This window comes from Protopterus annectens, chromosome 3.part1, assembly GCF_019279795.1.
Source record: "Protopterus annectens isolate FY-2018-M chromosome 3.part1, PAN1.0, whole genome shotgun sequence".
In the NCBI taxonomy this organism is placed as follows: domain Eukaryota; kingdom Metazoa; phylum Chordata; order Ceratodontiformes; family Protopteridae; genus Protopterus; species Protopterus annectens.
Window position 1 is genome coordinate 373,243,678 of NC_056732.1, and position 13,594 is coordinate 373,257,271.

The 13,594-nt window shown below is 43.1% G+C and overlaps 1 protein-coding gene across 1 annotated transcript in view; it reads right to left on the reverse strand.

Moving 5' to 3' along the window:
• The window catches only part of SCRN1 (secernin 1), a 1,291,976-nt gene that overhangs the window by 956,469 nt on the left and 321,913 nt on the right, over nucleotides 1-13,594 (reverse strand). The gene's annotated exons all lie outside the window — the stretch shown is intronic.

A 13,594-nucleotide genomic window follows, 5' to 3' on the forward strand; every position in this document is an offset into this window, starting at 1 on the left:
ACAAATACCTTACAGATCACCAAATATGGTGAGTTCAACTCTGTTAAAGCTGCTCAGTGGGGAGCCTGTTGGGAAGAATCACAAGCAGAAACAGACCACCTCCTCAGAGAAAGAAGCTGCAGCTGAAGAAGGGTAAAAGGCAAAGTGTGATGCCATAGAAGGCCAGATGCTACAAAACTAATCTGTGAAAGGATGTCAGCTCCCTGAGCCTTGATTCTTGCAATAATGCTTTGAAAAAGTGTGTGCTGATAAGTGGCACAGCAAAACAATTCACAATGAAAACCTTCTAAGTAATATTAGGAGGAAGACGGATCTTTGCTGGAGTGACCTTTGAGAACAGCATTTTTTATGGATAGTTAATTGTCAGAAGCCAAATGTCAGTTTGCAATCCACTTGGAAAGGGTTTGCTTAGCCACTGAAATCCACTCCCTGGAACAAATGAAACAAAATGCTGTTGCATCTTCCTGAAATCAAGCATTCCCTTCAGGTAAAACATTTACTGGTAGTGTATATCTAGGATGTAAAAGGCTGTTTCTCCCATGGATTCTGCCACTGAAAGGAAAATACAGACATATGGGAAAAAGTTTAAGGAAAATTATGAGAGCACTTAGAGGAGGAAATATGATTTTGCTCTAAGGAATACGTAAGCAATGTAAAAAAAAATGTCTCCTTCAAATCAAAAAAAAAAAAAAAATCAAGCAATAAAAAAGTATTGTAGCTCCAAAGTCTTGTGAGTAGAGGTGATACCCTTAAGAAAAAAATATCTTCTAAGAGACAAACTTCAGAACAAGCTCAAACAGAGAATGACAAAACTGTTGACTGTAAAATTCAAGTTCCAAGCAGGAAATGGAAGACCTCTGTAAGCAGCTGTCTGACCAGCAACTGCAGGAGTAAGGCTCTTGCAATCCACTGTATCATGATGGACTGAAATGCAAAACATAAGCAGGCTAACCACAGAGTTACCAAAGCCCCCCAAAAAATGCAGACATCTGAGACAGGTCAGCAGAGTGAGCAAGCTGACCAACCAAAGCAACTTTGGATCTTTCCCTTGGACTATATTTGTCTGTCCTTTGGTGGGAGGGGGGGGGGTTAACAGATGCTCTTTCTATGGTTGAAAGTACATGCCATAAATTTTACTACTTCTCATATGGCCACTGAAAAATCTGAGACAAAAGTTTAATCATACATGGTATTCCAGAAATTCAAGTATCTATCAGGGATCTTACTTCACCAGTGTGGACTGTGCTAAGTTTAGGAAAAATGTGGAATTTATCTTGTAACTGTACCTTTTCATATGCCAATGGCCTAGCTAACAGGGTTTTGCAGACTTTCAAGGGAAGTGATAAATAAATAAATAAAGGTCAGATTATAGTGATAAAACCATTACCTACAAAATTATCCCTCAGATAACAATAGGTTATCAACAAAGATTAGATCCACATCTATGTCCTATCAGATGTGAAAGCAAAATAGTAAGGTCAGAAACAATTGGGATAAACATGAAAATCTGAGGAGTGTTGCACCTGTAGATGAAACTAAAGTTATGGTCCCAAACTGATTCTTGGCCTAATTAAGGTTTGTTCTGACAGCACCTTTTGTAGTACAATCATTTGTCATGGCTCTTTTATGTCAATCAAATCAGAGCAAGGTGCGAATATAAACAATACAGGAGATCTAATGAGCAGCACAGAAGCCCCCTCATGTTTGTTATCAGATATGTCTTGTAAGCCAATAAGACCTGCAGTTAACAAACCTGCTCCTTCACCTGTGAGCACTGAACATCAAAAAGAACCTTCACCAGTGTCTGTTTTGACAGAGAAGAGACATTTTATAGTAACGTAATGTGTGCCTCCTACCACATCATAAGGAAACTGTACAAATGAAAGATGTACACCTGACTATTCAAAAGACTATGCTAGACAGCAGTGAACCTTTATCCTAGAAACTGCAAGAGAGTGTTCTGGTTACACTCAAGGCCTGGTCGTCTACCCAGACATTCTTAGTCAAAACTGACAATTTTGCCAGTACTGCTGATGAGCTAGCAACCACCATGCATGTGTCAGTCTTTCTTGTCTCACAACTGCTGTCCATAAACTTGACTGATTTCTTCACATAACCACACCCACCTCCAAGAAAGGGGCAAGTAGGCATTGCTCTGGCATTCCTCTTTCCTCTCTCAATATCCATCTAGTACTCAGGTTGCTTTTGAAACTGCTGTCTGGGTGACAATCAAGGAATCATCCATCTGTGCAATGAAGCTGAGTAAACAATGGACAACATTGAAATGATACAATGTTTGTTTGTGTCTTTTGGCTTTTCCCGGTTAGGGGTCGCCACAGTGGAACTCCAGTCCGCTAATGATTGGCAGTAGAGTTTTGCGTGCTGGCTTGCTGGGCCTAACGCACAACCTTCAACAAAGGAATGCCCGTTCACGCATGTCGCCACACAGAAGATGCTCCAACTGAGAATTGAACGGGCAACGTCTAACTGTGAGGCGACAAAGCTACCGCAGCACCACCACCGCAGTCATTGAAATGATACAATCATTTCCTAAATTTGTGCATGATGCACTTTTTATGGGGGACCTGCAGCACTGTAAACATGTGAGGAATTACAGATATAATGGATTAAAAACTGCTCATGAAATGTACCAAATAAAATAAAAGTGACCCTTCCAAATGAAAAGATGACCATTAAGAATTTTAGACTTTGTCACAACTTCAGAATGTACAAGAATATAATGGAGGTCTTGTTAAGTAACTACAGACAGACAGCAGCAACATTTGCAGAAACATCATGGCACTTGTACATTGTACATTCCATAATACTGTTTATAATGGTGGCATATCTCTGAACCTCTTGACTTAAGAATTCTGGACAAAGATGGAAATAATGGGGGACAAAGGGTCAAAATCAAAAAGAGATTTAAAATATTGTCCTTCTAAACTTAGAAACTGGTTAAAAATAACGTGCTTTGCATTAGCATGCATTTTCTGAAGGATATGAAGTAAAAAACTCAAATACTGTTATTATTTAGTGACTTCGGTCCTTAATGATTTGCCAGAAATCCACATTTTTTTGAAAAAACAGACCAAAAATATGAGGCAAAAATCTGGACAGTCTGTGAAATTCTGGACAGTTGAGAGGTATGAATGGGGGTAACACTCCTTTAAGAACTAGACAATAGGTAAGGGGGTGCCAGTCCCCTTAAAATGGGATTACATAAAATCTAGTCTGAAGCTATGTAGAACCACATGGTGTATTTCAATATCCTATATTTTTAACTCTGGATATACATGGAACACTGCTCATAGCAGCTGTTAGAAAAGCACAGCTAAAGCTTGTTAAAGTTACTAAGAAGGATATCACTCTTTCCACGTTACTTCCCACAATGAAGAGCAACTACATAAAAAGGCTGTAAAACGATAGCAACATAAAAAATGTTTTACATGATAAGATATTAAGGAATTAGTGGTTCAGGGGGGTGCAGAGCACTGAAGGTAGATCTGAACTCAGACTTCTCATCATGGCTGTGGTCTACCTGAAAAAATAAAATATCATAGAGTTTGCTGTCGAGGCACTGAATGACACTCAAATGATACTAACAGCTTGAGATAGAATTTGTCTCTCATTTTGGCTAGTAAAATGAGTATTAATACTATCTATAGTGTGCTTTAAATGCATCCACTGTATAGATTAAATATAAAACTGTTTGTGCTGCTGGGTTGCAGAAGCACAACACAGGAACAGTGATCCAAGCGCAAAGGCAATACTTCTGCTCAGCCATAACTGGTTCGGAACAAAATGCAGGAAATCAAATCAGTTTTCTTAAAGTGCTTAACAGAAGTCACTATACAGAATAAAATCTATAACTGTGCATCACATCTATTTAAAGAAATGTAAAAGTGATACTAATGCAAGTGTCGGGCTAAATAAATAGTAAATGTAGTTTCAGAATAAATGAATGAATGAATGAACAAGTGAATGAAGGAAGAAAAATATAAATAGGTTCATAGGTTGGTACTAGGCTATTGGCACTAGGGCCTATACAAGCCTAGCCATAACAATTCCCTGGATATTTCTTCCCACAATATTTACTTCCCTGGACCCCTGTCTAGCAAGGTGACTGACATGATCCCTGGGGTAAATTTCCTATCTCCCATTCAATTGTCAAGGTTCCTTTTGAAGAGGGCCAAGGAGGTGCTCCGTTTGACATGTATGGGCAGTCTATTCCAGAGTATGGGGAGTCTCTGGGTCAGGAACCTATCCCTCCAGCATGTTTTGTTCATTGTGATGACAAGGTTTAGATCCCTGGAGCATGTGGCTCTGAGGGGATTGGGATTTCTTTAAGTGGAGCATGTCCAACAGCTCAAGGTCTGACATGGCCTTGTATGTTAAGCAGAGATCGCCTCTGAGTAGACGATATGCCATAGAGTATAGCTGGAGTTTTTTTAGACGGTCAGCATAGGGCATCTGCTTTAGGCCTGTGATTCTTTTAGTGAGGTATTTCTGCGGCCTTTCCAGCTGTTGCAGATGTCTTGTGAGGTACATACCAAATGGGGCATTGTACTCTATAATGGGTCTAATGAGGGATGAGTACAGCGGGACAATGAGTTCCTTTTTTCTGGAAGAAAAACGATGGGAATGATTAAGTTTAATTCTGTTGGCTGCCAAAAAAGCAGTTACTAGAAAATGGAAATCAATGTCTACATCATCTGTGTTTGAGGTATTGAATATTCTAAAAGAGATAAAAGAACTGGAGGGTAGGAGCAAATTACATAGAAGTAAATGGAGACTGTGGGAACAATACATGCATAATAAAGTTCAGGAGGAGGAGAAGTAAGTTTTAAGGGAAGGCCGGAATTCAACAATTTTTGTAACGTTGGACTGATGATAATAGCAAAGAAAATATATGTGATGTATATTGTATTTAAATGGAAAAATGTTAAAATGGTTTGTTTTCTTTTCTGTTAACTACAACTCACAAACTATACTACAGGCCCCCTGATTGTCCTGCCCTAGTCAACCTAATCCAACACTACAAACCAAGCAGACCACTCAGATCCGATGAAAAGAACCTTCTAGAAGCATACAAACCTTCAAGGAAACCAGGAAAACCACTATACTCATATTCAATATCCAAATTATTGATGCCGTACCACCTAGCCTAAGACAAACTCCCCACCTAACAGTCTTTAAAGCTTCCCTAAAAGAACACCTAAGCAAATCATGGTTATGCACGTGTTAACTTCAGGCTAACCCACTTCCTTCCCCACTCATATCTCCTCTCACTACACTAACTTCCTCCTCCTAAACTAACCTACCAACAAATACTCACTCATCCCAAGTATAACACTAGGATTGACCCACACCTTATGAGTGTAATCTCTAAATGTATCTACTATAGTATTATATAAACAACTACATGTGCATGCTTAGGAACATTCATCTACATGTTTCTCCTATAAGTAATCTATTGCATATAATATGTAAGCTTTGTATAATATGTGAACAGTGTATTAATGTGGAACGTTTCTCCCCGGGCCTCCACTGAGAACGGGTTTGGTGACCCAGACGCACTATCCTGGTTAAAAAAATGTCAAATAAATTAATAAATAAATACATGTATGTTTGCATATGTCTTAAGTGATAATTTAATACAGGTGTTAAAAAAAGAATGGTAATGACATGATGTTAAGTTGTCTATCTCGCCTTCATTCTTGCTGGATGGCTCGGAGCCGATCCTCGGCCCCAACTCGGCCCCCCCCACCAAAGCTCGAGAGCCATCCACCGGCCCAAGGCCTCCACACATCCCACAACGCTAGGCGACAGACACCCAGATCTCGTTTGCTGCTTCAGCTACGAGGTTGTGATTTTACCGGCTCCAGGTCGTATAAATCTTTTCTTGTATTTTTACTGTCAATATTCTCTTATTTTTTGATAATCTTCCCTCTTAGTTTAATTAGATTGTGTGCCCCTTGAGATCCCACTTATAAACTTGTTTTTTTTTTTTGTTGTTTCAGAGTTGTCGTCCCCCCACAGTTGTCGTCCCCCCACCACCACCCTTTAGGGTAGTGTTAGGCCTTATTAGCTACTTTTACTTAGTCTTACAGTTTGTTCTTGTATTATATATATATATGTGTATATATATATATATGTGTATATATATATATATATATATTTGTTAGTAATAGTTGTGTAGTTATAGTTATTATTATTACTGTTAGTTTTACCTAGTGTGTGTGTATGTGTGTGTGTGTGTGTGTGTGTGTGTGTGTGTGTGTGTGTGTGTGTGTGTGTGTGTGTGTGTGTGTGTGTGCCTTGTTTTAAGCACTAGTTACCTTTTCCCTTTGGTATCCTTTTTTTAATATGTCTAAAGATACCAAAGTCTCAGGTTTCAAGAAGTGTGACTCGTGCTGTCAGAAGATGTCTCTGACAGATGGTCACACTTCTTGTGTTTATTGCTTGGGCCCCCTACACCTGCAGGACTCTTGTTCGGTCTGCCACGCCTTCAGTCCGAGTGTCCTGCAGGAGCATAGGAACAAGCTCATTTTGAGGGGCTTACTTAAGCCAGAAGGATCCCCAGCTAAGCCTCCGTCGGGAAAATCCTTAAAGCCCGCCAAACCGTCGGCTTCCTGTTCGGAGCCATCGCCGAGCGGAGCTCCTGCCTCCTCGTCGGTTCCGGCTGGAACCGACACTTCGAGACCTCAGTCGACTCCGACCTTTGTGTCGGAGCCTTCTCTGAGCCATAAACATTCGAGGTCCCCCTCTTTAGAGTCTGTTCGTTCGGCTCCGAGGTCTCCATTGCTTCAATCGGAGCGGAGCCATAGGTCCCACTCCTCTCGGTCCTCCAGGCTATCCGATCATGACTTGGAGAGGGTGGTCAGTAGGCTCCTAAAGTCGCAGGCACTGGCCAAAATGTTGACCAGCCCTTCTCAACAGACTGTGGCTATCCCTGTGTCTTCAAAAGTTCCTCCTCCGACTCTTCCACTGTGTTCGGAGCCGGAGCTCGTTGGGGCTCGAATCGTTGGAGCCGATACCACACCTTTCGGCTCCCTCGTCGGCTCCAATCTCTTCATTGGTTCCGTCCTTGGAGGGATCCAGGCGCCGAGACTCCCTTGTTGGCTCCGAGGGGGCGAGTGGCATTGGACCCTTGTCTGACCCCGTTCTCCCTCTCAGGGCCTCGGCGCAGGTGAGCTTGGCCTCGGAGCCGTCCCTCTTGGTGCCGGGAGGGGTTCACATCTCTTCAGAGCGGGGACCCTCTTTTCTGCCTGATAGGGGCGCCTTCAAGGTCATGATGAGCGTGCTAACTCCTGTGTCGGCTCCGCGATCGGCCCCTTCGGCTCCTCCCCCCATGGTGCCTGCATCGGTCTCTGTCCACCCTCCTGACCCCAAGCGTGCAGAACAGATGCTCCAGGTCGCCCCATTGGGTGTATCTTCCTCTTCCGAGGCCTCCCCTGATCATTCAGAGGAGCCCCCTCGGAAGAGAAAATGTAAGAGGAAACATGTTGACACCCCCGAGTCAGTCACATCTGACACCAACTTAGAGGATTCGGAAGGGTCCCCAAGGTCCCCCTCTGAGGATATCTCCTTTTCAGACATCCTTGAGATCCTTAGGCAGAGGGAGAACTGGACTGCCCTTAACCCTTCCGAGGACGAGTCGTTGTACCTGGACGCGTTTGGTTCTCGCCCTTCCACCTCCTGGGTGTCTCCGCCTTTCGACCTGCTCATGGAAGTGGTGGCTCAGAAGGCGTGGACAGCCCCGGACACAGTGGAACCAACTCCCCGCAGGCCCACTAAATTCCTTACAGCCCCATCTGACAAACAGTTTCTGACAAAGGGTGTCCCTGTTGATGCCATGGTGGTGGCAGCAGCCACTAAGAAGGAGTTGGCTGACCCTTCAGTGCCTGTCCATCCACCTAATAAAGAATCTAGGACAATGGACAGGTACAGGAAGAGGATGTTTTCTTCAGCGACCTTTTCCATGCGGTCGCTGAATTATCTGTGCCATTTCACCCGCCTTCAAAGGGATCTTCTCAAGGAACAGGGTGATACCCTTCAGGATCCATCAGCTGCGGGGTCTCAGGAAAAGATTAACTCCCAGCTGGCGACCCTTAACTCTATAGTCAACTCCTCCATGCGGCTCATTTCTTATGCAGCCGATGGGGCGAGTAGGGCCACAGGTACAGGCATGGCTTTGAGAAGACATGCCTGGATGCGGCTATGTAACTTTGCTGACCCCTTTAAGGCGTCCTTCACCAATACCCCCTTCAATGGTTCGGCTTTGTTTGGACCACAGGTGAAGGATACCCTTACCAGGTGTGAGCAGGAAGGCAAGACTCTCTCTGCAGTGGGAGTCCGTTTTTCTACTCCCTCTAGACCATACCCTAAAGGTCAGAAGAGTGGAAAAACGTGGTTTCGGAAACCCCAGGGAGTCGTGCCTGACACACGTGGCGAGTTTCCCTCCAGGGGCAGAGGAGGGAACAATAATAGATGCCACCCGAGGGGCAGAGGGGGGCCGCAAAATCAGGGTAGCAGAGAATCTTTCTCTGACAAACCCTTTCAGCATCCCTGAGGGGCTGCCCAACTGTCCACCTTCGGAGGCAGTCGGGGGAAGATTGTCACTGTACCCAGAAGCCTGGCAACTCCTCACACAAGACAAATGGGTACGGTCTATCATATCCGAGGGTTACAAAATCCCCTTTGTCCACACCCCTGTACAAACAAACAGGTCCCTTCCAGATGTTCCACCCGGTCTAAGGGAACAAGCAGTACTAGAAATTTCAAAACTGCTAGAAAAAAGGGCCATCCAGCCAGTCCCAGCAGACCAGCAAGGATCTGGGATTTACTCCAAGTTCTTTTTGGTACCAAAAAAGACAGGGGACTGGAGACCCATTTTGGATCTCAGCAGGTTAAACTAATCTGTTCAAAGAACGAAGTTCCGGATGGTCACGCTTCAGTCCATTCTACCCTTTTGGGTCAGGACAATTGGATGTGCTCCATAGACCTTCAGGATGCGTACTACCATATCAAAATGGACAGACGCTCCAGGAGGTTTCTCCGCTTCCAGCTGGGAGCCAGTCACTAGCAATTCAGAGCCCTGCCCTTTGGTCTCACCACAGCCCCCAGGGTGTTCACCAAATGCATGGCAGTGGTTACGGCTCACCTGAGATGGCGAGGATTCCAGGGGTTTCCATATCTAGACGACTGGCTCCTAACTGCTTCCACCAGGCATCAGCTACTTCGAGCCAGGGATTATACCATCCAAACTTGCTCCGAGCTAGGTATCTCTATAAACTTTGAAAAATCTGCATTGTCACCTTGTCAATCTATAACCTTTATAGGCGCAATATTAAATACAAAAGAGCTGCCGGCAAAACTTCCCTTAGAAAGAGTATCAGACATTCGCTGACATGTTCAAACCTTACTACAGTGCAAGAGAATTCAGGCCAGATTTGTACTGAAAACCTTGGTTCTCATGGCAGCAGCAATCACGTTACTTCCCCTGGATCATTTTCACATGCGGATTCTTCAATGGATGCTTTTTACCCAATGGTCTTTTCAACAGCTTCCGATGTCTCACAACATAATAATCACCCAATCATGCAAAGACCACCTTTCTTGGTGGATGGTCTCCTCTCAAGTACTTCAAGGCAGACCATTTGTTCTTCCTCCTCCTGTTGCCACGGTGACAACAGATGCCTCCCTGATCGGGTGGGGGGGCAGTTTCAGGGCAGGACTGTCCAGGGCACTTGGCAACCCCTAGAGTACCACCTGCACAAAAACGTCTTGGAGATGAGAGCAGTACTTTTAGCATTGCAAGCCCTTCAGGACTCTCTACCTACCGGGACTATTGCAATTCAGACGGACAATATGTCTGTAGTGTGGTACATCAACAAGCAGGGTGGAACCAGGTCCTATCCCTTATGTCGAGAAGCACTCAGACTCTGGCAGTGGGCGATCTCCTCTCAATGGTTTCTGATAGCAACGCACATCCCCGGGAAGTCCAACGTTATAGCGGACAGGTTAAGCAGAGCCATTCTCGTGCCTCACGAGTGGTCTCTCAATCAGTTAGTAGCGGACAAAATTTTCCGCAGATGGGGTCAACCTTGCTGCGACCTTTTCACAACCCCTCTCAACAGCAAGTGCAACAACTTCTTCACTCTCTTCCCCCTCCCCGGCCACTCCCCCAGAGATGCTCTAGTTCACAATTGGCCCCGGGGTCTTCTGTATACATTCCCTCCTTTTCCCTTAATTCCAAAACTGATTCAGAAAGCGACCGCATTGGGATCCAGGATGATCCTCATTGCCCCTTACTGGCCTCGACAAATTTGGTTCCCATTCCTGCATCGTCACCTGCTGGAGCAGCCCTGGAATCTGGACCCAGTGCCAGACCTCTTGATCCATCAGTCGGGCGGGCTGCACCAATCCCTTCAGTCTCTCAACCTCACAGCTTGGTTGCTCCACTTCCAACCTTAGCCAGGCTTCCACATATTTCTCAGCCAGTGCGTGAAATCATCCTTTCTTTGCACAAATCTACTACCGGGAAGACTTATGCTAGTAAGTGGAAACGTTTCTCTTTCTGGGCAGAGGCTAGAAATATAGACCCCTTTACAGCCCCTGTCCATAATGTTCTAGATTTTTTGGCAGAACTTTTTCGAGCAGGTTCCTCATCTGCCACCATTAGAGTCCAGTTGGCTGCTATCGCTAATTTCCACACTGGCCTGTCAGAGACCAGCATCATGTCCCACAAACTTTGTAAAGCTTTTTTTAAAGGGACTATTTTACTTAGGCCCCCAGTTAAAGATCCCCCGCCTCCGTGGGATTTGAACCCGATATTAACTTCATTGATTCTCCCTCCTTTTGAACCTGCGGCTTCCTGTTCCTTAAAATTACTCTCCTGGAAGACTCTCTTCTTAGTAGCCATCACCTCAGCTAGAAGAGTGTCGGAACTTCAAGCCCTCTGTATTCGTCCTCCTTATCTTGTTTTTCACAAAGATAGAGTTTCACTCAGGACTAATCCTTCCTTTTTACCCAAAATACCTTCCGAGACAAATCTGAATCAGGCTATTGATCTTCCTGTCTTTTTTCCTAACTATTCGAACAGAGCTGAACAAAAGTTACACTATTTGGACGTTCACAGGCAATTACGTTTTTATTTGGACAGGACTAAACAAACAAGAAAATCGGACCAACTCTTCCTGTCCTATGCTGAGGGCAAGCAGGGCCTGCCAGTTTCTAAAGTAACCTTATCCAGGTGGTTGGCCTCTATTATTACTTTGATTTATCAACTGAGACATAAAGAACTCCCTACAAAACCAAAAGCTCATTCCACCAGAGTATTAGCTACATCGGTAGCTTTTCAGGCAAGACTTCCAATGGAATCTATTTGTGCTGCAGCCACATGGGCCACTCCTCATACTTTCATTTCACATTACAAGTTGGATATGGCCTCCAGGAGTCGAGCTGATTTTGGTTCTACTGTGCTCAAGAGTCTGTTCCGATGAGCCACCCAGGGCTAAGGTGCTAGTGACGCTGTCTCATCCAGCAAGAATGAAGGCGAGATAGACAACTTAACATTAAGAAGTTATGTACCTACCATAACGTTCCATGTTAGTTTTCTTCTTCTCGCCTTCTTTCTTGCGTCCCACCCTCCATCCCCCTAGCCTGGATATTAAATGCATAAAGAAAATGAAATATGCATATGTAATAAGAAATAAAATCATTGCAAAAATCATCTAAGATTAATAACAGGTTTAGGTGTTAAATGTTAACCAAATATAAAGTTATCAATTCCTTACTATATAAAAAAACTAACAATGACCAAATGCTAAGTTAACTAAAAATCATTTTAATATTCCTTTGTTTTCCTCTCCTGGTTTCACTGCAAAATCTGTCCTTTACAAAATCTGATTTATATATTTAGCTAACAATTTCTATTTGGCTAACCTCACCATTTCAGTACTGTCATTAAATATTTGGACCTACATGGCTGACTTGTTTTGGTGTTATACCATGTAACGCTTTAAGATCACATACCATGAAATCATTCCCTAAATGTACATATGAAAATATGCAACAATGTATATATGTATGACTTTTCCACATTTTACATGTAAATATTACCTTAACTTCAGCTATGTGAATTACTTCACACCTCTCAGTCACTTAAGTATAAAATTCAAATTGTGAAGCTTTTCTCCCCTGCCTCAGCTGAAAAAGGATTCCTCAGACTCAGTCAGAATATCCCAATTAACAAAGGGGAATAAAGATATTAATCAACGAATAGCTACAGAACTGAAAACAAATCTGTTACTGAATAAGCAGTGAACTATCATGGCAAACTTTAATGAGAATACAGCCATGAGACCACCTGTTAACAGGCATGGGTTAATTTGGAAGAATCAGTAAGTGACTCCTAAAATACATTAAAATATGACAAACTATTTGGAACTCAAACAGCTGAATACAATGTCAGCTGCAAGTCCAGTTCAAATCAGTGAATCTCATTAACTTTTACATTGCTCTGATGCGGAAAAAAAATTAAAGTCAAACAAGAAAAAGCAAGATAAACAGAAGAAACATGGCTAGATCAGCAATAATTAAATATCACATACTTTTAAAAACAGGAAGAAGAAAATAAAATGAAACCGCTGATCGCAGTACATCATAATGTATCTCCATTATTCAAATCATAGTTCTAGGGATCTCATCCATGTCTGTGGAATACCAGAAAAGACCAGATCTAACCGGGCACTAATCAGCAAACCACAACAGACCACATAAACCAATGGCACTCATTTCGGCCCCATATATCATCTAGCTTCATGGTCTAACAAGGTGGCGTGAGAGAGGGCTCCATATACTCACTAATCCAAGAACACCATGGATGCAAAACTGTTAGTCTATCTAAACGGTGCTATTCCAAGTGAAGGAAACTGACAGGCAAAAAGAGTGCAAGTTGGCAGAGGAGCTTGTCACCAGATTATTTGATCAAACAATTTTGACTAAACCCTTCTACTGCAAAACTGCACCATACAAAAAGGATTACAAATATAAAGACATATTTAAGCCTCAGAGATGATGTGAAAATAAGGGAGCTAATTACAACATTTTCAAATGTCTAGGTTTGGTCTCAAAGCTATAATTCTACAACGTACTCCACAGTTGCAATGTTGGATGACGACAGTATCTGTAAACTTGAATTGCGCATGTATATTTAGAAGGCACTGGTGGGACAGCTTAAGCAATCTCTCTGGCTTTCTTTTCTTCTCATTGACTGTGAAGTGTGAAGTAATCCACTCTTAATATAAATGAGAGCTTGTGTGTGTTCATTGTCTTGGATGTTTTGGATGGACAGAAGAAGAGTAAAAACATTTGAAATCAGCAGTAAATAAAAATCTGGCTACTTAAGACGGCCTGCTCCAGTGCAAAATATAATGGTACCCTATGCACCTGCCTTCTCTGCCTATCCTTAAGGCCATGTTTGCGTCTAACTTATAGGAGAAGGCATAGCAAAGCAGAAAGACAGACTGCTCTAAAGAAATTATAATTGGTGGCATAGTATCAACACTTGGAACAATAGCCTACTTCT